Genomic DNA, 27183 nt, shown 5'->3' on the forward strand with positions numbered 1-27183 from the left:
AATAAATATCAATTAACAATAAACGAAACATTTCATAATATGCACATTCAAAAAAAAATAATAAAGGAAACAAAACACAAACACACACTCAGAAAAAAAAACCAAGTATACAGAATTAGCTGAAATTTAACCGGGGGGGGGGAAAAGAATCGTCAGTTTTTTCTTGAATGCAGACACACTATAACTTTCTAAAGCAATCTGAGTAAGATACTGGTAGGCATTACACGTTATAATTTGATAATCAGTTGTTTGTTTACCATAATTTGTTCTGGGTCTTGCAGTAGATAGGGCAACGGAACGTAGACCATACGCAACGTTTCTTGAATTATAAGTATTAGAAAAAGAGCTAAAGTCATGCTTGACTTTATAAAAAATGTGAAGAGCCAAACTAAAATTGTATGAATTAAAGAAATTGCGAACATGAAATGTTTCAAAAAGATTTGCTTCAACAGATGAACTTGAACTTAATAAACGTAGAGCTCTTTTCTGGAGAGAAAGCAATTTGTATGAATCAGTTTTGTTGCATGTACCCCAGACTAGGTTGCAATACACCAGGTGAGAATGAACAAGGGCAAAATATAACTGTTTTTTAACTTGTAATGGGAGGAGATGTCTAACGCGATAAATAACATAAATAGATCTGGCCATTTTTAGTCTAATGTAGTTTATATGATCACTCCAACCCAAATCGCTACGAAAAAACGCACCAAGGAACCGGCAACTATGAACTTGCTCGATGTTAAAGTCATTAAAAAATAGTTTGATGTGATGATCTAATGGTTTGTTTTTTGGATGGAAGAGCATAAACTTTGTTTTGTTTACGTTTAATTGAAGTTGATTAACATAGAGCCAAACCGCTAACTCCTCAAGCCAGGCATTACATTGGTGTTCAATTACTTGGAGACTGGAGCCGGAAAAAAAGACATTAGTATCGTCGGCATACATCATAATATTAGGAGTTAATGGAATGTTTACAATGTCATTAATATAGAGAATAAATAAAAGTGGTCCCAAAATTGAACCCTGAGGGACACCGAATTTTATCATACCAAAACTGGATTTTACATCATGAATCTTAGTGTACTGTATCCGTGCCGTTAGATAACTTTCCAAAAGTGAATTTGCCACTCCACGGATCCCGTAAGTCTTTAATTTATGGAGCAGTATTGTATGTTGCACAGAATCGAAAGCTTTGCGTAGGTCAAGAAGAATTCCAACAGAAAAAAGCTTAGTTTCAAAATTGTTAATTATAGAGTTTTTAATATCTAACAGAGCAGATTCTGTTGATTTACCGGCCTGAAAGCCATACTGTTGGGGGCAGATAAGGTGTTTAGCTTGTAAGAAATTGTTTAGTCGCCTATAGAGTACACGCTCAGCTAACTTCGAAAACAGTGGCAATACCGAAATAGGACGGTAATTATTTGGGTCATTTTTGTTGCCTCCTTTGAATAAAACGGTAACGCGCGCGACTTTTAATTTGCTAGGGAATACACCAGAAAGTAGCATTCTGTTACAAATATGCGTAAGAGGGCCAGCAATAATATTTACAGCACATTTGATAGGAAAAGCAGCAACTTCGTCATCTCCAGGTGAGCAGGTGTTCCTAAATGAATTAATGATAGAAATAACTTCATCCACTGAAGTAGGGGACAAAAATATAGATTCAGTACTGCAAGAGGGTAAGTATGAGTCGACAGTCCGGGTTGAATGACAGCTAGCAGAAGGTCGGTATGCTCCGGCAGCTAAAAAGTGTTCATTCAGCATATTGGCAAGTGAAACTCCAGCATAATTCACACCATTGACTTTCAGCTCAGAGGGAAGACAATTGTTCCTGTTCCCTATAATAACGTTAATACCTTGCCAAAGTAATTTAGGATTGTGTAAAATTGACGAAAACTTATTAATATAAAAAAGATTTAGCTTTCTTTAGATCTGAGTTTAATTTATTTCGAAACTTCTTAAACTTAACTAAATCATCCGGGCATCGCGTTTCCAAAAAACGAGAGAACATTTTGTTCTTTTCTTTAATTTGTTTCAAAAGTGCTCCTGTCATCCATTCTTTTCTAGCCTTTCTATGTTTTTTTATAGTTTGAGTTGGGAACGCGGCGTAATAGCATTTAAGCAGCTTCTGAATAAATATATCATAAGCACGGGACGAGTCATTTTCACCATATACATCTACCCAATTAATTGTAGACAACAAGTGACAAAATCTGGAGATGCTCTTTTCATCATTAACTCTACGAGCGTGAACGGGTTTATTCAATTTGGTCGTATCAGGAAAAAGTGAAAAGAAAGGCAAGTGATCACTAATACCAGAAGAAAAAACACCGGATATGCAACTCTGAGGTGGGAAATTAGTGAAGCACAAATCAATTAATGTTTCAGAGTGCAAGGATATGCGAGTAGGCAATTCAATAGTATTGTCACACCCATTAGACAGCATTATTTCATTTAAATTAATCTTCAGAGCGTTATCCTCCAAAAAGTTAATATTGAAGTCACCTAGCACAATGATACGCCAGTTGTTTTGGTTTGCAAACTTCAGAAAACAATCAATGAAGCGAAAAAAATTGTCAGAATTTCCTTGAGGGGGGCGATATACAACCATAATAGCAACTCTACGAAAAACAATGCAGACAGTTTCAAAATCAGTACAAACAAGTGAATAATCCGACAAGACCTCAAAGCACAAATAATTTTGCACATATAAAGATACACCACCACCACGCTTTCCATCTCGAAATACTGAAATGGGTTTGTAACCAGGAAACTCGCTGACATCTGCATTTGAGGTAAACCATGTTTCAGTGAAGGCAATAAGGTCAAAATTAAAGTTCAGTTTAGTTAATTCGGCTTCTACTTCTGATTTATTTTTTAGGCTTTGACAGTTCAAGTGGTAAAGAGATAGTGTGTTGCGAGGATTGTAAGCACCGTCCTTTAGAAAGTCGGTGAATGACTCGGCAGTAAAATAAGCCATTGTTGAGCAGGCGTACTACGCAGACTCGCAGCAACAGTGATTAAACCATCTTATCAATGTCCTCCTCACAAGCGATCCTGATGGCTCGTGCACCAGGTTGCTTTCGAGCGTAGATCTTTCCTTCCTTAGACCAGACGAAAGCGTACTTCATTTCCTTAGCCTTCATTTTAGCCAGCCACAGTAAATTCCTGCTAGAAGCCGTCAGGTTATCAAAGAATGGAATGTCATGTTCGCATTCTTTGCGCTTTGAAATCCAGTCTGTTTTTGTGGATCGGTTGGCAAAACGGATCAAAACCACAGGCACCTTGTCTGGTTGAGATGGAAGGCGGTGTAGCCCTCCAATGTCCTTTGCAACAAGTGTGGGCAAGTCAAGCTTCACAGCAAGGCTGTTTACTTTGCTCAGTAAATCTTCACCATCTGTCACAGGTATTTCATGTATTTCCATGTTTTGCCGCCTGCTGTACTGGCTCAGATCGTTCAATTCCTGACGCAGTTTTCGAATTTGCTGCCCGTCCTGGTTTGCCTCAATGTCGTCAACTCTCTTACGCAGGAGCTCGATTTCCTTGTCATGCCTATTAGATACTTCGAGCAATTTGTCATACGTGTCAGACATATGTTGTACAGACATTTCAATGCTTGAAACGGTTTCCTTCAAAGATGTCAGATCATCCACTTTGGCCGTGAGATTTGCCAAAGCCTTACTAATCTCAGCAAGCTGTTTGCATAGGACAGCAGAAGATGCATTACTGCTGCTATCCTGACTGCGAGACGCCGAGGATCTACATGTTAAGCATTTCAAGGCTTTTCTTAATTCAGCATTTTTTGCTTTGAAACTCCGCTCCCCAACCCCTGCACACTTCCCTATATGAAACCTTTGACAGCAATCCGCACAAGTCATAAATTCTTCACCATCTATAATGTCTTCATAGCATGCAGAACAAGGGTCAAACTTTTCAGATGGCATTGCAAGCAAGACACTAGACCATGGGCAGCAGTGGCAGCAGTGGCGGCAGTATGCACTGGCAGCTTAACAACAATAAGAAAAGAAAACTAACCTGCAAATTCAAAACAGTTGTTTGAGCACTCTTGTGCAGCAACGTGCCACCGCCACCGCTGCCCGATGTGTGAAGGCTCTCGACGACTTGCGCAGCTTTATAGCCAGAAGGAAGGGGCGTATCTTCACGTGATGACAGCACGATAGGCAGCCGCACACGGTGCGTCAACGAAGCCAGCAGAATGCAGATCGCGCGTGATGCGAAATTCTTGCAGACGGACAGCAGCGAAGGAACTGCAAATTCAAAACAGTTGTTTGAGCACTCTTGTGCAGCAACGTGCCACCGCCACCGCTGCCCGATGTGTGAAGGCTCTCGACGACTTGCGCAGCTTTATAGCCAGAAGGAAGGGGCGTGTCTTCACGTGATGACAGCACGATAGGCAGCCGCACACGGTGCGTCAACGAAGCCAGCAGAATGCAGATCGCGCGTGATGCGAAATTCTTGCAGACGGACAGCAGCGAAGGAACTGCAAATTCAAAACAGTTGTTTGAGCACTCTTGTGCAGCAACGTGCCACCGCCACCGCTGCCCGATGTGTGAAGGCTCTCGACGACTTGCGCAGCTTTATAGCCAGAAGGAAGGGGCGTATCTTCACGTGATGACAGCACGATAGGCAGCCGCACACGGTGCGTCAACGAAGCCAGCAGAATGCAGATCGCGCGTGATGCGAAATTCTTGCAGACGGACAGCAGCGAAGGAACTGCAAATTCAAAACAGTTGTTTGAGCACTTTTGTGCAGCAACGTGCCACCGCCACCGCTGCCCGATGTGTGAAGGCTCTCGACGACTTGCGCAGCCTTATAGCCAGAAGGAAGGGGCGTATCTTCACGTGATGACAGCACGATAGGCAGCCGCACACGGTGCGTCAACGAAGCCAGCAGAATGCAGATCGCGCGTGATGCGAAATTCTTGCAGACGGACAGCAGCGAAGGAACTGCAAATTCAAAACAGTTGTTTGAGCACTTTTGTGCAGCAACGTGCCACCGCCACCGCTGCCCGATGTGTGAAGGCTCTCGACGACTTGCGCAGCTTTATAGCCAGAAGGAAGGGGCGTATCTTCACGTGATGACAGCACGATAGGCAGCCGCACACGGTGCGTCAACGAAGCCAGCAGAATGCAGATCGCGCGTGATGCGAAATTCTTGCAGACGGACAGCAGCGAAGGAACTGCAAATTCAAAACAGTTGTTTGAGCACTCTTGTGCAGCAACGTGCCACCGCCACCGCTGCCCGATGTGTGAAGGCTCTCGACGACTTGCGCAGCTTTATAGCCAGAAGGAAGGGGCGTATCTTCACGTGATGACAGCACGATAGGCAGCCGCACACGGTGCGTCAACGAAGCCAGCAGAATGCAGATCGCGCGTGATGCGAAATTCTTGCAGACGGACAGCAGCGAAGGAACTGCAAATTCAAAACAGTTGTTTGAGCACTTTTGTGCAGCAACGTGCCACCGCCACCGCTGCCCGATGTGTGAAGGCTCTCGACGACTTGCGCAGCTTTATAGCCAGAAGGAAGGGGCGTATCTTCACGTGATGACAGCACGATAGGCAGCCGCACACGGTGCGTCAACGAAGCCAGCAGAATGCAGATCGCGCGTGATGCGAAATTCTTGCAGACGGACAGCAGCGAAGGAACTGCAAATTCAAAACAGTTGTTTGAGCACTCTTGTGCAGCAACGTGCCACCGCCACCGCTGCCCGATGTGTGAAGGCTCTCGACGACTTGCGCAGCTTTATAGCCAGAAGGAAGGGGCGTATCTTCACGTGATGACAGCACGATAGGCAGCCGCACACGGTGCGTCAACGAAGCCAGCAGAATGCAGATCGCGCGTGATGCGAAATTCTTGCAGACGGACAGCAGCGAAGGAACTGCAAATTCAAAACAGTTGTTTGAGCACTCTTGTGCAGCAACGTGCCACCGCCACCGCTGCCTGCCTTCTTCCGTCAATAGTGTTATAGGTTTTGTGCTAGCCGCCATCTGCACTAGATTTTGTCTCGCAATCAATTGTATAGTTTTGTTTATTTTGTTGTGTTCAGTGAAATCGTCGTGAGCAGTAACTATACCTGTCTGTTTCTATAGCTCTGTGTTTTCGACTTGTTTTGCCTCTTCTCGCGTGTTGCGTGGGTGGGACAGTGCCCACCGTGAGAGCGAATGCCGAAGACGCCCCTGCGGAGAGATTCCCGGGCTCATTGTGGAGTGAAAAAAACACAACCCTTTGGGCGCCACCTAGGTTTGGCTCGGCGCTGCCAGGCCGCGTCGTCGACAACAGCTGCGCGGGCGCCCGCTGTGTTGCCGCCTGACGCAGCCTCCACGTCCACGCAATCTTCAGCGCCGCCAGCCTGCTCCGTCTTCGCACGCAACGACTTTTGCGTGTGACTGCTCCACCGCCTACGTGCCTGTGGCACTCTTTCAAGAAATTGTGCCCGTCGCGCCGGTTCAGTATTCCCAACAAGGGCCGACACCAGAGCCTGAGCCCCTGCCACCTCGACAGATGCCTCCGGTGAGTCGAGCCTCGCTCCCACCTGCTGCGAACTCGTTCCGCGCCCCCAGCAAGCCTACATTGCGCTTTGATATGACTGCCATCCCTGTCCGGAATATTCAAGCCACAATTGACCACGCTCTTGGCTCTTGGAACTACTGCGGATTTGTCGTCCATTCCCCGTCGAACGCCAGGACGGTAAACTTGACATCCTTGATGCCCAGAAAATGTGCGCAGTTACGCAGACCCTCCTGGACGACAGCAAGCATGTCCCGGTGCAAATATGTTTTGCATCTGCCCCTGACACCCTCATGGTTTATCATGCCGACAGCACAAGTTATCCCGAGGAGGTGCGCTCAAACATTCGCTGCTCAACTCGCCTAGTACTACAAGCACGACCTATTGGGGCGCCGGGGCTCATACCTGCTCATCCTGAAAGGCCCGTTGGCTCTCCCGGAGTACCTTACCTACTGCGGCGCGATCGTCATACCACATCCCTTCTGACCTAGTCGTATTTTTTGTTATCATTGTCGTAAAGAAGGACATATGCAAAATACCTGCCCTAATCCTGCAGCTGTGGGTGATATGAATGAACCAACAGTTCTTTGTGCCCTATGCAAATCGCCGGACCATGACATTCGCTCCCCCGTTTCTCCAAAGAAGAAGCGAGTGAAGGATTTGCACAAGCCGTCTGAAAAAGTGGATATTCCTACCAGTAATCGCTTTGCTGCTCTCGCGTGTGACGACAACGACTTGCCTGAACTTCCTTTATCGGACCCCACTGCTCACCATACGTCTTCTCAGCAGCGTTGATATGCACAAGAGGCTCAACTTCGTGATCAAATGGTACACCAACACGACCAGTGCATCCATCACATGTGGATATCACAGATGAAGACACAGCTTTAGACACCGCGGAGGCTCGCCGCCGACTAGACTAACTCACCCTGCGCCGCGAACAGCGTCGTTCGCACTCCTCTCGAAGAATTATAACCCGGGAGTAATCCTCGCAGGAATAACCTCGAATAAGCCCTGGGCCACAATCAGGTGCCGGCCACCCTTTAGCCGGGGCTACCCCGACAGTCGATAATATATTATCGCTCATGAAGCAGGTCTTATCGTAGAACCTTTTCGGCCTCATCATGGATAACGCATCGTATATAGTGGTGCAATGGAACTGTCGAGGCTTCGCTAATAAGACATCCGAAGTGAACATCCGCCTTCGTGACGGAAAGCTGAAGGCATGGGCGTTCCTACTGCAAGAGCGTAATTCACTTCCACGCCTTTTCTGCGCATACCATTCACCCTCTATCCATGATCGTCGTTGCAACACCTCCTCCCTCTGCCTAGGCAAATCTGCAATTTATATTCACAGTTCAGTTCCGCATACACCGCCCGACCTTTCATGGTGGTGCAACACACGTCAAGAGGTCGTCGCCCTTCTTGTTAAGCCTGCACGCGCACGCCTTAATCTAGTTTCGTTTTCTGGCCATCCTGACTCGGCATCTCCCAATATGGGATGGGTTCGTTTTCTCCGTTCTACCAACTCGGGTAACCTATTCTAGTTAGTGGGGACTTCAACGGCGCAAACCTTTTGTGGTGTTACCCATCGGATTCCCCAAGGGGCGCACATAACCAAGGCAGCTTTTCAGATAATTCATTTCAACTTTTAAACCACCCGCATACCTCTACCCGCCCGCCAGGTGGCCCGTACTCGCCTGATTTGACTTGGTGGTTAGGCCCCGGTAACCCTCCTCGGGCTGTTAATTCAGATACTTGGGGTAGTGACCACAGCCCTGTTTTTATCTCACAGGCTTCTTCGCGTCTACGGAAAATACGCCGCAGCGTACGCATAAGATCATGGGACTCTGTACGCGCAGATAATCGTTTATATTGGCGCGTGCTCATGGGAGCGCGCCGACGATGAAGACGAAGTGTGCGTGTGCCGGTGGACAAAGACGAAGTGTGTGTGTGGTTCGGACAGCCATCTTGTGAGTTCCCTGCTGTGCGCTGGACTTCGCTGAGACTGTGATCTGTGCCGGTCCTGTCTTCGTTACATTTTTGGTGGAGGTTCTGGGTGCTTTCCAACATCTACGTGCCCCGAAGGCTCTCTATGAACACGGATTTGACTCCGATTCATCGCAGTACGAGCCGCCGAATCCAAGGTCAGTCACCAGAGTACGGTCCCTTATCCCCTAGGACCAGGGCTCCAGCTGCGACGCGCAGGACTGACGCGGCACCTATGGCTAGCAACGGAGATGCGGCAGCTATGGCTGACAACGGGAACTCAGCTGCTCATTTCCTGGTCCTCCAGCCGCGAACGCCGCCGACCTTCCATGGCGAAGTGTTTGAGGACGCGGAGGACTGGCTTGACCAGTTCGAGCGCGTTGCCAGGTACAACGGCTGGGATGCGGAGCGGAAGCTGCACAATGTTTACTTCGCTCTTGACGACTCGGCGCGGACGTAGTACGAGAACCACGAGACAACGTGTCCTTCTTGGGAACGGTTCCGTAGCCAGTTGCTGGCGACCTACGTCAACACCGACCGTCGGGAACGAGCTGAGTCGGCGCTGCAGTCAAGGAACCAGCGACCCAATAGAGCGTCGCAATGTATTATGAGGACATGACACGACTGTTCAGAAGGGCGGATCCAAACATGGCCGAGGACAAGAAAGTGCGCCACCTGATGCGCGGGATAAAAGAAGAACTGTTTGCTGGGCTTGTGCGAAACCCACCTAACACCACTTCGGAGTTTCTATCGGAGGCCACTACCGTCGAAAAGACCCTGCAACAACGCGCCCGCTATTACAATCGCGCCGTGAACACCGTATCAACTGCCGACTTTGCGCCAGCCTCCAGAGACTCCGCTGACACCCTTCGGGAGCTGGTTCGATCTATCGTCAAAGAAGAGCGGCACAAAATGCGCCTCTCTGCCCAGTCGCAGCCGCAGTGTCCATCGTTAGCACAAATTATCCGAGAGGAAGTGCAGCAGGTGGTTCCTGAACCTGTTGCCCCTGCTGCCCTTACACCGACGCCCCCGCGCCAGACGTACGCGTCGGTACTCCGACAGAACTGCGACCTCGCCCCTTGGAGCACCAGCCCATCTGCATCTGCTTTCCAGCCGCGGCCCCCGCCTGTCCCTGTGTTGCCCGAGGCCAGACTGCGGAAGACGGACGTGTGGCGGGCACCTGACCAGCGGCCCCTTTGCTACCCCTGCGGTGAGGCTGGCCATATCTTGCGGTGGTGCCCTTATCGTCGAGCTGGAATTCGCGGATTTCATCCGCGAGTCCCCTGTCCGCCCAATGGCGAACGGTCCCGCGAAATTGAGGAGCACCTGTCAACGCGCCGGGATCACACTCACACTGATTTCTCTCGCCCTGACTACCGCCAACCAACCTCTACCCGCTATCGTTCGCCGAGTCCCCGTCCTTCGACAAGCCGTTTCAGCCGCTCACCGAGTCCTCGCCGGGGAAACTAGACCCAGCGGCCTGCGGAGGTAAGGCCGCTGACGAGCGAACAGCCGAACATCCTCCATCGCGTTCCCGACCAGACGACGGCTATCAAACGAGGACACGTGACGATCACAAAGGATGTGCAGCTTCGAACTTACCGGTCGATATCGACGATTTAGCGGTTACGGCATTGGTTGATACGGGAGCGGACTATTCGGTTATGAGCAACGAGCTAGCAAAAGAACTGAGGAAAGTTTTAACCGCGTGGACTGGGCCTCAGATTCGCACAGCTGGTGGGCACCTAATTACCCCTGTTGGCCGGTGTACGGGGAGAGTTACAATCGACGGATTTATTTACGTTTGTGACTTTGTTGTCCTACCTCACTGTTCGCGCGATGTCATTCTCGGCCTGGACTTTTTACAAGCTAACGGCGCCGTTATCAATTTACAAGAGCCGCGCGTGACGTTTTCGCCGACGCAAGCAATTGAAATAGCCGACCCAGACGACTCCAGGATACCCGCCCTGCGTATTGCTGCTGATAACGTGACGGTGCCTCCGCGGTGCAGCATGATGGTCCCCGTGCAAAGTGACTCGCCCGGTGATCGTGACGTTATGGCAGAGAGAAACGTCAGCCTTCTACTCGAGAAAGGAATCTGCGCTGCAAGAGGGCTTGTTCGCTTACGGGAACAGAGTTCCAGCCTATTGCGAAAGGAACGGCCGTCGCATACGTTACCGACTTCGTTGAGCCCGCAGAAATATGTGCTCTGGAGCTACCGTCGCCGGACGGACGCGATGCAGCAACCGTTCTGTCTACCGTGGACATTAATCCCGGCTTGTCGGTGGGTCAGAAGCAGCGCTTGTTAGAGCTCCTTCACGATTTCGAAGAGTGCTTCGCCACGACATCAAAGGTAGGGCGCACCCCGGTAGCCAAACACCGCATCATCGTCAACGAGGAGACTAGCCCCATATCCCAACACCCGTACAGAGTGTCGCCGGTGGAACGGGAGGCTATGCGATCCCAAGTGCAAGAAATGCTTGCAGACGACGTAGTCCAGCCGTCCACGAGCCCCTGGGCTTCGCCTGTGGTATTGGTGAAGAAAAAAGATAACACCTTGCGATTCTGCGTCGATTATCGGAAGTTGAATCGTGTCACGAAACGTGACGTTTACCCCCTTCCACGTATCGACGACGCCTTGGATCGACTGCGTGACGCTAAATATTTTTCTTCACTCGACCTTAAGAATGGCTACTGGCAGATCGAAGTGGACGAAAGGGACAGAGAGAAGACAGCGTTCGTGACACCTGACGGCCTTTATGAATTCAAAGTGCTACCCTTTGGACTCTGTTCTGCGCCAGCAACCTTCCAACGCATGATGGACACCGTTCTTCAGACATGCCTAGTGTACCTTGATGATGTTATCATTTTTGCTCCTAGCTTCGAGGAACACCTCAACCGGCTGCGAATGGTGTTACAGGCGCTCCGTTCGGCACAGTTGACGATAAAGCCACAAAAGTGTCACTTTGGTTTCGAAGAGCTCAGTTTTCTTGGTCACGTGATAAGCGCTGACGGAGTCCGTCCTGACCCGGAGAAGACTGCCGCTGTGGCACAGTTCCCGCGCCCAACCGACAAAAAGTCCGTTCGTAGGTTTCTGGGCCTCTGTGCCTATTACAGACGTTTCGTTGAAAACTTTTCCACAATTGCCGAGCCCCTTACAATGCTTACTAGAGACAATGTATCTTTTGCGTTACATGATGATCAGGAATCTGCCTTCAACGAGCTACGCAGCCGCCTACAAACTGTCCCAATACTCGCCCATTTTGATGAACGAGCTGCCACTGAAATTCATACTGACGCCAGCAATGTTGGTGTCGGCGCTATTCTCGTTCAGTGGCAGGATGGCAACGAGAAAGTCATAGCGTACGCCAGCCGCTCCCTCTCGAAAGCAGAGGCAAACTACTCTACCACAGAGAAGGAATACCTTGCGGTAGTGTGGGCGATTAGCAAGTTCCGACCATATCTCTATGGTCGCCCGTTTCGAGCTGTCAGTGACCATCATTCGTTATGCTGGCTACACTGTAAAAAAAAATGCTCCGCAGTACAGAGAAACCCGCTGGTAATGCGTTGCCGGAGGGCTTTCCGCAACATGAGGGACGGACTAAATGTCAGAAACAGAGACTCCGTATGACGACTGTCACATTCTTGGTAACGGAAAGTTACGCCATGCTATGCACGAGACCGAAATCGTTTCTTCACAACGAATGCTTATGTTTTGTTCTTATTGAAGTTTCCGCAATGTGTATGCATACGTCCTCCGTTCACTCGGAAGTCATTTCATCTAGAGCGGAAATTATCTGTATTGTAATTATGTACTTTCTGTAGTACATGAACATGCGTCTTCGTATAGCTTCTGCCCGCAATGTTCACTGCAGATATAGCCGTCCAGGTGCTGAAGAAATAAGTATTATGTACAAGGCTTTCCTTTACGCATATTATGTAGTGCATACGTACAAAGAATGCAGCTTAGAATGAAAGAGTGGTAAGTGTTTGGGTGAGTACAAGTACATACGTTTTATTTTCATGGCAAACTACACACATTGTACACCTGCACATTGCTGTCGGATCCATCTGAAAAGCATAAAAAAATCCTCATTTAGTGGTCACACAACACCAAATATAAATTTCACAAATACATTTCAACCATCCGCTATTGAACAATCGGCTTTCGTAGAAGCTTTCAAAAGCCATTCACCGAGAACCAACCCGTTATAATTTATTGCCCAAAATTCATTTCTCATAACAGTAAACAGTAAAAGCCACAGGTCCAGAAAGAAGCAGACAAAATGCGCTTTCCCGGGCGGCACTGTGCACATGAAAGTCTACAGTTGCTTATCATTTTGTGCAATTAGAAAGTAGCTCAGGATGGGGGCCAGATGCAATTCAATGCAGGTGCCTTTCTGTACATAGTACTAAATGCACAACTTAGCGAGCAAGGAACATTGGTAACATATGAAAAAGGTGGGAGACGCTTGCCGAATTTATCGTCCATCCAATTTGTTATAGGCAAGACAAGACGAAGCGAAAGTCCCGCACTCAGTTTATATCCAGTTCCCGGGCATGCCCGTTGCGGCAGATTATGACGCTTTTTATTATGACACAAACTTAGAATACGGCCCCAGGAAGCACACTTCCCCAAAACCGCATGTTTTCACTCATAGCTTCCATTATCTCAGCATGTGCAAGAAAATGTACTAATATCTGATGTCAGTGAAAATGCAGTCACACGTACCGGAAGCAGCTCACTAAGGCATTCCAATATCTCTGCAGTGTGCCTCACAAGGAACGGATGCTCAAGTTTCAAAAAAGGGCTCTTGGCAGAAATTTAACCAAAGGCCGTTGCCATGTGAACCTTTTCAAAATGATGACCCAGAAAGACGAAGTGTCCTCATGTGTCTGATGCAAAAGAAGGATGAAGGCATGAGTCTTTCTGCTTTTTGAACAGCTGTGATAAGTTTTTTACTGGTACTGCTTGGTGCAGCTTCAGTCTCCTTCTTGGCATTTTGTGAAATAATTATATATCTGCGAAAGATCTCGCTAGCAAACATTTTGGCACTAATGGAGAAGCAAAAAGACCCATGTCCTAGGCCTTTTTTGTGACACTAAAGGAAGGCTTGCCTTTTAGAGTCATTGATTACGAAGAGGTCCATGTGGCAACAAACTTTGAGAGAATTCCTTCAAGGGCTCTGTTCTCATGAGGTGCCCTGTAGATATATCACAACACCTCAGTGAGCTTTTACCAGCCCTGTGAGTTCACTGTCACTTGACATCAAGGGTATGTACTTTTCCTCGCCACATGCAGCAATGATGTATATGTCAAGAGAAAGCATAAAAGATTTCTAAGTGCAATTCCAGATTGCTTGCGGAAGAAAGCACAAGAGTGGCCATGCTCAGCTGTTACCTTTGCTTCTTGCTCGAGTTCTACTGTGAGTACTATGTAATGACAGGTGTCTGCATCAACTCATATTTAACACCCGTCCTGTGCGACCTCCATCTTGCACTACATGACAGGCAACTTTATAACACCCTTCATGCAAAGAGTGTCATCAGGGTCGGTGTGTTCTGTCAGTTTCCTGGTCCTGTGGTTTGTGCTGTGTTTTCTACTCTTAAATTATTTACTGCCTTCATTCTCCACTACATGAAGCCTGAATGTGCTACACTGGGCTGCTCCACGCGTCGTGGAGCAGCCCAGTGGCCATTTTTTTTTCATACGTCGGAGGCACTCAGCTCGAAAGCCATGCTTACTATATTCAGCAGACAAGGGTACATGTGAGACACATCATTAATAACTAATTCTCACAGTGGTATCTGGTGCAAGAATATCTAAATACTACTCAATTTTTGCTTAAGTTTTCAGATACACTCTTAGATTAAAAACATAATTTGGCTACATTAGCAGAAGCACAGCACCAAGGTACCCACCAGTTACCTGAAGCACTGTACACAAGTTCTCGTGCCATCATGAATACAGCACACTGTCCACGTCTTCATAATGCCATGTCACTCCAGCACTTCGGTAGCAAAATTTTCCTTAAAAAAAAAGTTTTGTTTATGTTAGACTGGTCATATTTAATTTTACTATATACTATGTACTTCTCATTGTACTGCCCCAGACTAAAAAATACCAATGAACACGCTTTGAATTATGTCATATGTGATCACCAAATTATGTGATCACCATTATGTGATCACCAATTTGTTCTTAGAAATTCTGATTGAAATAAATCTGACAAAATATTATTTCAGAAAATGTGGCACAAGGAAGAAGGACGCTAGCTAGATAACCTGGACGAATGTTTTCAGTTGCATGCAGCCACCCGGCACCATTGCACACAAAATGTACAATAATGTGGGTTTTACCTTTCCGAATAGAATTTAATGCTGCAAACATTTAAGTAAAAAAATTTCAACCTTCCATTCCGCATAAAGGAAAGAAAATTCCTCTCGTTTTTTCACAAGCCTCTGCTAGTACACAATTCAGTGAATCTACTCTACAAGTACTTGAATCTATCAGCACGAGACAGGGACGAGAAAAGAAACAAAACAAGCACTGACTCGCAACTGAAGTTTATTGAAGTGAACAGAGAGTATACAAAAAAGCCACACGCCACAAACTACACAATTACACATAAGCTACATCACAACATAAGTAAAAGATTGCCCTTAACATTCCTCTCATCTAGACAGTCCAACCCGCTGCATGTTAACACTATGGGCAGCACACTCACACATTCGTCACCGAGTCATAAGATGTGTCTAGCCTCGATAATTTTCTGGTTAATTAATCTGCTGTGAACGTAGTGCCAAAATGCGTGTTGCCGAAAGGAATGGCTAGCAGCCTTCACATCTCTTGTAATATGCAGATAAGTTACAACCCCTACCAATATCCAAATACCTCTCATGCTCCTGTAGTCTTACATTGATACACATTCCAGTTTCACCAACATAAACCCAACCACATGATAATGGTATGCAATGCATGCAATGGTTGCAAGGCACATATATGTTGCCACGTTTCACTCGACACATGTGCTTTTCCCTAACGAAATTCACAAAATTATTAACAATTTTACAGATTGTAGACAACTTATTAGGGGCCGAACACGCCATTTTTACGTCATACCTTCTGGCCACAGTTTTCAAATTTTGCAACAATCTATGTATGTACAGTAACACAGTCAGTCTTTTGGCATCTCACTGGCTGGCCCCAGCCTGATCATGCCAGTCCCTGCGAAGGGGTTTCAGCTTTTAACATGCTAAAGGGAAGAATGGCACAGCATCAAGTAACGAGGAAAGCAGGACAGCACACCCACGCACAAGTGCCAACCCTGGAGCAGATACAAAATCCAAGAGTGCGTGCTTGACATTCAGCGTTGACAGTCAAGGAAACGAGGAAACACGGATTTGAACGCTAAAGATTGAACGAGCCCGATCCTTGGCTGCCAACGCTGAATGTCAAGTACACGCTCTTAGATTCTGCATCCGCTCCAAGGATGGCACTTGTGCGTGGGTGTGCTCTCCTGTTGTCCTCGTTACTTGATGCTGCGCCATTCTTATCTTTAGCATGTCAGACCAACTTGCCCAATCTTATATGCTCAGCTTTAACAATTTATCGCACGCTTCTGCAATAGCATGGTTGGGAAATCATGCTTTCATTAGCCTTAAAATCTTCTCTTGGAAACCAGTTGTCACGCTGTAAAAGCATGGCTTCACCAATACCGAGCCTAGACTTGACGACGCAATGCTATCTTTCACTAGCTTAAAATCGTTTGACCAACAGTCAAGTAGCTGCTTAACACTCCTGGGTAAATATCGCTAGCACACATGGCGTGTGCAGAACATCAAGGTAAGGTTCAGAAACCGCAGCTCTTTTTGTTGGGACATTTTCTCCAAGGTAAACTTAAGACAAAGGCCTTGCTCCTTAAACAAGTTCACAATATGTACAGGTCCCACACTATCACAACCTTTGTAAAAGACCAGACAATCATAGACGTAGCGAAAGATTTCCCCCAGCCCATGCAATTTCTTGGCAATCATTCCTTCCACCCTGCTTAAGAGAATATTGCTTAGCACAGGGGCAGCCTTCGAATCGATACATTTAGCAGACTTTTGAACATATGCCGCACTGCCATACTCCACAAACATGCTCTTCACTTCAAATAAAAGGAGGCAAGTGCCAAAAAAGACCTATGTTACACACCCGTTCCTAAACACGAGCTCATCGTTGTGCTCCGATATACACATTCATAAGCTTTTCACAAGATCTTCAGACGGGATAGAATAAAATAGTTCTACATCGACACTAATCACATGACAATCCACTGGATTGTCATTCTTAAGATACTCAACCACACTGCGAACTGAGTACAAGAAATGGATCTTCAAGATGCGAAGTAGACAGATGCTTTTGCAAATAACCAGAGATAATTTTGCATGAATCCTTTAATTAAACTTATCTGAAGAGCATGTTATTGAATAGCATTTATTTGAAGAGCATGTTTGTAGAGTAGCGCAGTGCGGTATGTGTTCTAAAGTCTCGAATATTTAGTGGTTCAAAGTTTGACCTTGTGCTAAGCAATATTTTCTTGAGTAGGGTGGATAAAATAATTGTCCAGAATGTGCATGGGCTGGGGGGAAAATCTTTTGCTATGTCGATGATTTTCTGGTCTTTTATAAAGGTTGTGATAGTTCGGGACCTGTACATCTTCTCAAGTTGTTTAAGGAGCAAGGCCTTTATCTCAGGTTTACCTTGGAGCAAATGTCCCAAGAAAAAGAGCTGTGGTTTCTGGACCTTACCTTGATGTTCAGAACACTTCATGTGTGCTGGCGAGTGTTAAGCTGCTACCTGGCTACATGTCGACCATTCCAAGCTAGTGAAAGATAGCACTGCACTTTCTAACGCGGGCTCAGAATTGATGAAATTATGCTTTCACAGCATGACGACTAGTTTCCAAGAGCAGATTTTAAGGTTAACGAACGCAGGATTTCCAAACCTTGTTACTGCAAGAGCATATGATAAATTGTTAAAGAAGCTGAGACAGTTTTGCGGTGACCAGCACAATCAGGCTGGGGCCAGCCAGCGAGATGCCAAAAGACCAGTTGTGTTACCGTATGTACATAAATTGTCGCACAATTTGAAAAATGTGACCAGAAGGTATGATGTAAAAGTGGCTTTCTCGGCCCCTAATACATTGTCTAAAGCATGTAAAATTTTAAGAATAATTCTGTGAATGTGGCTCGAGAAAAGTACACGTGTAGAGTGAAATGTATATGTACCTTGTAAAATGAATGTGGTATCAAATATTATTATCTTGTAGTCTGGTTTACGTAGGTGCAACTGGAAGGTGTATGAATGTAAGACTACAGGAACACAAGAGGGTAGGGGCTTGGCTAGGTGGTTGAGGTAACTCTGCTGTACACTGCACGGGATGTGAAGTCTGCTACCCTTTCCTTTTGGCAACACGCATTTTGGCAGTAAATTCAGAGAGATTAAATGAGAGATTATCGAGGCTAGACACATCTTATGACTCCGTGAAGAATGTGTGTTTTGTCTATCGTGTTAACACACAATGAGTTGGACTACCTCGATCAGGGAAATGTTGAGGGCGATTTTTGACTCATGTTGTCCTGCATGCTTATCTGTAACTACATGGTTTATGGTATTGCTTGGCTTTTTATATATTCCCTGTTCACGCCAATAAACTTTAGTCGCGAGTCAGCACCTGTCTTGTCTCCTTTCTCATCCGTCTTTCGCGCTGGTGGGTTCACCGCAATGGCTCACCTCTGCAGAAATCCAAGGCATGACATTTTCCTCTTCACACTCGTGGTTCAGCGCATAATATGGCAGAGGCTTTTCAATTCCAAGGAAAGTTCATGGCTCCATTGAACACTGCCTCCTGCTTACAAGACACAGAGCAGCAATCATTGTACATTCTACCTGTGACACAAAGAGCAAAGTTTTAGTTTGAGTGGACTAAACTAGGAAAGCAGCACAATATATCTATAGCCAAATAACTGAACTGAAAGAAATAGAGGGTAGTGTAATAGTGAACATACTGATATATTGCAAGTGAGATATATGCATAATATATTGCAATATCCAACACTGCTACTGTTGCCTTAGCCAACTACTTCATAAATAACAATAAATGCACTATCACAAAAATACTGATAACGTACTATTAGTGTTAATAGTAGCAGTGCAGGTTCCATGAACTAAAAAGGGCCCAGTGCTGACTGTCGTTCCCACAGCAGCCTTGTGACCAATGGCCGGTGTAAAGGAAAGAGGAGGAATGACTGAAAAGAGAAAGAGCCAGGGGGAAGGAAAATAGGTATAGAAGGGCTTAGGATATCATAGGCAAATAAGGTTGTTTAGACAGTGAGCACAAAATAAACATTACCACACAAGTAAAGACATACAAGACCAAACATATATATCATTGTGCAGAGTGGCAAACTTGATGCCATTTAGCCCAAAATATGTTTTCAATAAAGTGATTATAATTATTAATAGAACAACTGACCGAGTGAAACCATAACAGGGATGAACAAGGAAGTTGTTAATATTCTGGCAGAAATTAAAAGAAGAAAATGGATCTGGCCAGGGCATACAATGCAGAGAATGAATCACCAATGGTATCTTAGGGCAACAGAATGAATTTGATGAATTTTAATGGCACAAGGGCATCTGTGGCCAAAGAGTGCCTTAGCACAAGTTAATTTCATCTACTCAAGGTGAAATCAGAGACCCATTTCCCAAGCATTTCATTCCAGATAAGCTGAGCACCACGCCAGGAAACAGCTTGTGCATTGTATCCCAACAAAATGAATTTCACCCTAAGGAAAATATAGCAGGAGATAGCTGATTATAAGCTCACTAGATAAGATTAGGTGACTTCTGATAGTGTGGCATGTAGCTGGTGCAAGACACAGATAATTAAACTGGAAAAGGCCATTGTCCTGAGGTGAATGTAAACTAAGCAATGAGGATAATGAAATTCGCTACACTAGAGCTGTTAAGAATCAGCTCAAGTTCCATGCTTCAAGATGATGCAAGTTTGCTCAGTGAAAAAAAATAAGTTCACCCAAGAATTGGCATCTTGGCGGTATCAAGCTGCAGGTGCAGATGAATTAATCCTGCCTCAGAGAAGAGCCACATAGAGCACAAAACATTTTCGGCCAGTCCTACACTGACAGCTGTTAATAACTATTTTAAAACTGTTTTTCATTGCACAAACAATAATACCGAGTTTGTGTTGGTCATGTGATTATGTTACTGAGGCTCTCCTAAAAATTCTAGCCAGAGCTAAAATACAAGCTGTCTCAACTAAGTTTTTATATCAACAATGAGCACATAAACTCATGCAGATTATTCAAGTAGAAGTTTTATTCTTCATGACGTGCCCTACAAATTTTAAATTATACTTAAAAGTAATAGAGTGGAGTGCTTGTGCCAAAAATACTAAACCTCAACAACAAAGAGAACACAAGATAAAGGCAACAACATATTGCCCAAAATTTAAATGTTTGACAGAACAAATATGAAAAGAAAACCTCTCCACAACTGGAACAAAACAGCGTGATACCGAGCACACATTTGAAAAATGTTTCATCCAAATCCCCAGTCTGATGCTCCAGCACTCTTCAGCCAGCATGTCATGAAATGTACCATAGTTCTGGTAGCTGTAAAGAGTATACAGCTGATCCGGCATTTTGATATGTGAACAGTAACCCTCAATGACCACCAGGCTGAATACTTTCAAGAGGCTGTTCTAGTAACAAGACTGCAGTGAAACACTTAGCAAGTTATGCTGGCGTAATAATGCAAACCGTTAATCTGAGAGTTCGCTACCACGCAACTCTGTAGTAACTCCTAAAGTGTTGCAATCGAATGAAAAAAAGGACTGCCTATTATATAAACAAAAGTCAAGAGGCTGCAATGCAAGGCCACGACAGAAGTGCTGCAATACAGCAATAGCGATACAATGTACACTTTAAGCAACACAATGAAACATGATCTTTTATCCTTAATTATCAGAATTTAAATATTTGTTTTCCTTGCTCTCTTGCAAAATTAAGTTTAGATCGTGAAAGCACTCAAAAAGACAAGGATACAGAAAGAGATTTCCACACAGTGCACTTACTTCCAGTGTCTTTTTGAGCACATCCACTATCTAAACATGGTAACCCAACTAGTCTAAACGCTGTCGTTATTCCAAAATTAAGCCTTTCACAAAGTGGGAGCCCCTTTCCCCATACAAGGTGCACCATAACTAATCCAACACTTTTTTCATGATATGTTTTCTCTGAGAATAAACACTGTTTGAAGATTTTGCAATAATACTTGTCTTTTCAATTCTACAAATGTATCATGCAAGTGTTCAATGAAATGACCATCTGCCTATCTTGATCATTGCTCAAAATCAGGGTATAATGCACCATGAAGGGCAGGCTCTGCTTGATTTTTGTTTTCCTAATGAAGCATGTACGTGCAACCCTTCTGCTGGCTTGTATGCAGCGGGTTTGTCTAGCTAGGCGAACTGTGGTTTTGCTATAAAGATGAAATGGTACTTTGGAAGTGAATGGTTTTCTAAAATGCATTTAACATACATACCGGGGCTTTAACAGCACCTGGTGTAAGCAACATCAGTGGGGGAACCGCAGGAGTGGCCTAGTGGTCCGAGCATCTGCCTCGCAAGCAGGAGGTGCGGAGTTCGATCCCCAGTGCCACCGGGTAACCAGCGGTGATACAATGGGTCGTTTCAATGGCCAGTTTAAAACCTGAAATAACCATGCTGCAATATATACAAAAAATGATTTGTGTGCTCTCTCTTACATGACATAGTTAATCATATCATAGTGTTGGTAGTACACAAAATGCATGTGTGTAACATATACATGCACTGTTTTTGTTCACATCTTACCTGCTATGTGCTGTTATGGCATGTTATGTGCTGGGAAAGCAACAGTTAGTGAGCAATGTTCTGTTGCAGCCTTTCTTCTGGTGGAATTTGAATCATGTGAGGTGCAGCTGAAAGAAATTGTTTCATACATAAGTATATTTCATGTAACACAACAAAAAGTGCACAGCCCCATCATGAGTTGTGGTTTAAACTAACAGCGAGTTTTTTACTACTCTATTTAACATATGATGCAAGTCAGTGATGCTGGAGGCACAAAACTAAATACTGTGAGGTAACAAGAGCTAATATGGACAATCATGCCTTTAAGAGATATTGTCAATATATATTTTCCTGAATGAACTAAAGTTATCCTTAGAAGCATTCAGAGGAAGATAATTTTGCTAAATGCCTTTTGCCAGAATAGGCCTTTTATGAACCAGTTGCAAATGAAAAGAATAACTTTAAGACCATGCTATGCATGCTCTAACGCCAAAGTAGTTGCATACAAGCAGTATACTATGCCCCTAGTTTTATGGTGGGCCTGTACTGCACAATTTTCATGCAAGGTAGTGGAAAGTATGTGCCGTGAAACAGACCTCTGCTTGCTGAAACTGGCAAATAAGTACTGGGTTTTTAAGGCAGGAAAGAAGTTACATAGTTCCTTCTGCAGGTTTTGAACTTCAGGTTAGTTATTTGAAAAATATCAATCCCTGAACTGCAATGATTGACGTTTTTAGCAAATAACATTTTCATTGTAACAGTGGAAACGCTCTTTTATTTGAGGAACGACTTTTCAAAAGCCTGCGTTTCATGGTGGCTGTCAAGTAGCCGTGATAAAGAGAAACCAGTCACGACACACAACCAAGCCCCCGTAGCACATTTTCAACTATACCCTCATGATATAGCTTTAAAGTAAGTGTTAAGCAATACAAATACAAATCCCTTGATTTCCTTCATGATTTATCACTGGTGTATACATACAAAGATAACCGTACAAAATGTGGAGTGCATGGTACAGAGAGAGTAGGCAGATGGTTTCTTGACACTCAAAAAGTGAACAAGGGAAGGAAAAATCTCAGGGTGCTTGCCGTTTCGACAAGACAACTTGTTTTCGTCTGGGGTCAACATATACAGAGGAAACTTAGAATCAAGTACAGGGTTGTCCACTCTTAGTGCGAACACGCGAGCACATGGCTGTGCTCTTTGGGCCACTGTGTCTGACATTGCCACACATCGAAGTGTAACATGACACGAAGCACCACATCCAGGTGCATCTCCTCTTGCGCCATTTTGCAGCGATGAGTGGCTGCGCCGCACACAGTGTACCTCTAAAGAGTGCGGCCATGCGCTCACATGTTTGCACTAAATGTGGCCAGCTCTGTACATTCCGGAATTGGCATAATTATTTGAAAAGGCCTTGCACATGGTCAGAGGTTTCCCAACCCATAATTTCCCCCTCCTTTCCTGCATTCTTTAATTCATCGTTATACTTTAACCTTACGCCCTGACCCTCCTGACATCACTTCTCGGAACCTTGGCCGCCATACTCCCCCCCCTCCCCCTTCTTTTTGCCTTTTCTCCGAACCTGCCCTCATTTTCTCTTTTTCCTTCAAATTATTTTGCCCCCCCCCCCCTGGTATTTTATTCTGCCATGCTGCTTAATTCCTTTATCCTAGTTTTTCAGGAAAAGGCAGCCAGCCATACCAAGCCACCTGTTGCGGCTGGACATAAAGCCATTCAAGCCCACTATCCACACTCCATACCCCGAGATTCGTTTCTACTGAATTGGGCTTTGTTTTCACAGTTTTGCAGGTCAACCGGTTAACCTTCTTTAGCAGCTATCATGCTTGGTCATGGTTCACGCTCCCCATTGTAACGCCCTTCCCATATCGCACCCTCGTCCCACACAACAGGCCTTTCGCCTCGACGTGAAAACCTTATTTAAACCCCACCAATGATGAACACTTTGCCAGACAAAGACAAGTCCTCTTGTCGAAACGTCGGCAAGCACCCTGAGGCTTTTCCCTTCCTTATTCAGTTTGTGAGATACCAGGGACAGGTGTTCAAGCAGCCATACCACACTAATACCCCTGTCACACGGGCACCGCAAAGGCCTTTGAGAATCATATCCAAAGGCGTAAGGAGTGCAGCTACCCGGTACAAATGTTGCGCCTTTGTCGCTAAGGGCCTTGGAGGCGAAGGCGCTCAACCGAGACCTTCGGAGCCCGAAGACGCGGCATTCAAGAAGCTGTGATCGCAGTACCATCCAAAGTCAAAAAGTAAAATCAATAAAAAAAATAGATAAGCTAATAATGTTTGAAAACATTTTTTTCAAATACGAAAGGTATGTCTGGCTTTGGTGTTTGTACGGGTGTTTATGTTTTATGTTCAAATTTCAAGACAGTGAAAGTGTTGCGGCAACACCGAGCGCCCATGGTGGCCAAGGCAATACACGTACAAAACCTGCTCCTGCTGATGAGAGTAGCTGTTGCGGTACTTTTAAGGAAGCAATCAGAATAAAAAAATTGTCAAAGCTCAACGAATGAACAGAATACACCACTTTAATTTTAGAACACTCACTTCAGCCACCTCGAGTATAGCAGCGGGTGCTAAGCCTGAACGACTTTCACCTTTGGGCTGCACCGTGTAGCTGCATCGCTGCTCCTTTAAGCTTTCGCTCCTTTGGTGAAAAATGGTGCCTTTGCTGGAAAGGCCTTCGAGGAATGCCATGTGACAGGGGTATAAAGCACATTTTTTACTGACACGAAAGACTCAGTGCCTTTAGTTCTGACAACATTCTGAATCATGCTTTGGTGGCTTAGCATATCAAAATACTGGACATGACAAAATCAGCTAATTAGTGAGGGCTATTATTTGCTATAGGTAAAAATATAACATTCTCCTAAAATAATGAAAAGAAACCACCAGCACTGACATCAATGTACAATTTGGCTGTAACATACTGACATGACAATATAGTTACACGTAAATTCCCTTTTCGCACTTCAAAACTGCATGCATTATTTCTAGAAAGTGCGAGAACAGAAGCTCATACATACTGATAAAGAAAAGAGTGCATAATAGTACCACTTATGAGGTGTTTATCGGCAACTGCAATGAGCAAGGCTATGTTAATGGCAATCCAGAGTTATTATGTGTCTTATGAGCGCATGCACTTGGGAGGTGATAGCAGCTGTGGATGCAGCTGTCCATCGCAGTTTTGAGTCTGTCGAGATAACACATGGGGTAAGGTATTCCCTGTTTTGCTGCCGAAGGCAAAACCGTCAGCGAGTGGAGTTGCCTTGCTATTCACTGTCAATATCTACTGCTCAAAGTAAAGGAAACTAGGGCATAAAACATACAGCATTTCATACTATGCTTTGGCCAAATCCAGTGAGAATGAAACAGACTAGAGACTTGTCTTATGACGTTTGCACTCTTTACTTTGCACCAGAGGAAAATAAATTTATGTACAGTTGACCTACTGCTTGCCACAGTCCTAGAAGAAATGAATCCAGGTCTCAGAAATTCTACCGAGAGAATACTGATGCTGCATGTGCATTTCTCTGAACTGTTCTGAAATATGCAGAAGTTACCAAATTTTTTACTACCTGATTACATACTGTAATCTTTGCAAGGAATATGAGGTTAACGGACAGGGAAAAAATGTCAGGAATGGTACCTGTGGTACGGGGCACTTGGACAAACAAATGACCCACTGGGCGTCCCCAGGAGCTCTGCTACCAGGCACCCCTAGCAACAGTAGTCAATTTTCCAGATCCAAAGGAGCCATGCGAATGATTGCCGAAAAGTCAAGTTAAAGGACAGCAGATGCATGAACACAAAACAGTTTTCCAACTTTGTTTCAGTGTGATAAATGGTTTCAAATCTCTAGACTATATCTGGTAGTACACAAATTATCAGAACACCATCTCCCGCTCAGAATCATCTCAAAACACATTCGACACGCAGTACCAACATGGACAGTTCGTGCTTAATTGAATCCAAAAGTTTACGCTGATCGACCAATATTACTCTAAATAGAGACAGAAAGCGCATGCACGTTGTACTGATGTTATCGTGAACATAACATGCGACGAGACGCAGGGTTACAATACAAACAAAAAACCGCTTTCAAAATTTGAGAACAAAAGGCTCACCTTCTCACAAGTTCGCCAAACCGGAGACGTTGCCGAGTGGCTGCCGCCAAAGTCACTCGCAATGCACAGAAACAATAAAAATGCAATGCCGCTGACTTTCCTTGAGCAATTCCAGTCGATTGAACTTCCAACTGTTCGCACCGACTACCTCTGCAAGCATGTCTAAAAGTTAGCGGCCCGCAGCCACGCCATTTGCAATTTACGGAGCTACACGGGAAATTCATAGCGCCATTCGCGTATTCGCGCTCAAGCTCACGTCGCTGATGTCGCAAAGGCGCACAACGGCAAAAACATATAAGATGTATTTAATTTTACGGTAGCTTTTTTAGCTGACAACCTGAATCGTTTGATATATTGCTTTTTCTTTGCGTTGCATGAACGTTATTACCACCAGCGGCAGCGCAGCTTGGCCATGGCTAGCCATGGCGAAGTCGAAGCGCTAGCCGAGCCCGCAGTCGGAAACATGTGCGCAGTTAGCGCAGTGTGGAGTTGAATGAACAGGCGCTATGGAATGGGTTTTTGTTCTTCCGTGTTCGCTGCGTGCGTCCTGCGCGTTGTGTGTCTTTAGTATGTGTGTGTGTATGTGTGTGGCCGGAACGCTCCATTGGAGTGTACATACAACAGCTCGCTGTCCCGTGCGGCATCGGTGCGTAGTAAAACGATCATGCAGAATGTGCGTTACAATGCCAGTGGCCCTGCACGAAAGAGGAGACTTGAAGCCGACGGAAAAGCTGCTCTCCCTCGTGGGACTGCAAGAATCTGGCGAGTAACAGTCGACGTGCGTTTCGGTGGATGATTCCGTTTACCACGCCAAAAAATTCAGCACTGGCCAACAGCAATGATGAACTGCTGCTGCATCATCACCTGTGTGATGTTTGTGACAAGCTTGTTGGATGTGAACGTGGCCATGAATGGTATTCGCCGAGCAGTGGCCCTCAGGGCGTGGCACCAGTGGATACCTGAAGACGATTACTGTTTGCCCGCGCCCTGGCGCCTCGCATTCAACCGAATGCTTTGGCGTTAATTATTTATATCTGAATTTCACACGTAGTTGGACTCGCAAATATTACCGCGTACAAACGTACCGTCGGAAGAGCACCCTTTTTCATTTTTTTTAGGGAGGGGGTGGGGGAATTACCGTCTGCTCAAATTTAATGTCACTAATATTTTGAGCTTATTTTCTAAACAGGTGCCGTGGTGGCACTGTAAGCAATGCATTTACTGGGCAGAAGTTTATTTTATGTTGTGTTGGCACAAGGTTAATGATTGTCATTGTACTGTGGTGCCATGTTCAAACAAAACACAAAATTGTACACTCTCTTTGAAGAATGTCTAATGAGGTAATAAATTACTGAGCAGCGACTATGCACTGTGGTAAATGCGACGGACGTTACTGAATTACTTCACACTTGTCATGTTCTGTTGTCGTTAGTGATTACGTATGCCTTGGTGTCTGCTGCTTTCCAGTGTAGGGGTCGAGAGGCATGTCGAGCTCCACTTAGCAGCTTTTTTTCCTTCCACTCTCTACTGGCCAACGTGGTAAAATAAACTCAACATAATGCGTGATTGCTCAGACCTAGATTAGACTACCATTTCACTTATTT

The 27183-nt window shown here is 45.3% G+C and overlaps 2 long non-coding RNA genes across 3 annotated transcripts; both read right to left on the minus strand.

Moving 5' to 3' along the window:
• Positions 1 to 12130: 12130 nt before the first annotated feature.
• On the minus strand, positions 12131 to 21312 carry LOC144108428 (uncharacterized). Of its 2 annotated transcripts, XR_013309482.1 has the most exons (5): positions 21131 to 21312; positions 18697 to 18813; positions 18299 to 18413; positions 14440 to 14547; positions 12131 to 12588 (listed from the first exon to the last, which is right to left on the minus strand). It is a non-coding gene; the product is annotated as an uncharacterized LOC144108428 (long non-coding RNA). The 2 variants fall into 2 exon arrangements; XR_013309483.1 differs by lacking the exon at positions 18299 to 18413.
• A 128-nt stretch (positions 21313 to 21440) lies between these two features.
• Positions 21441 to 25898, minus strand: LOC144108438 (uncharacterized). Its single transcript, XR_013309484.1, has 3 exons — positions 25580 to 25898; positions 25102 to 25172; positions 21441 to 21547 (listed from the first exon to the last, which is right to left on the minus strand). It is a non-coding gene; the product is annotated as an uncharacterized LOC144108438 (long non-coding RNA).
• Positions 25899 to 27183: the final 1285 nt, after the last annotated feature.

Source organism: Amblyomma americanum, chromosome 1, assembly GCF_052857255.1.
Source record: "Amblyomma americanum isolate KBUSLIRL-KWMA chromosome 1, ASM5285725v1, whole genome shotgun sequence".
Classification (NCBI taxonomy): Eukaryota; Metazoa; Arthropoda; class Arachnida; order Ixodida; family Ixodidae; genus Amblyomma; species Amblyomma americanum.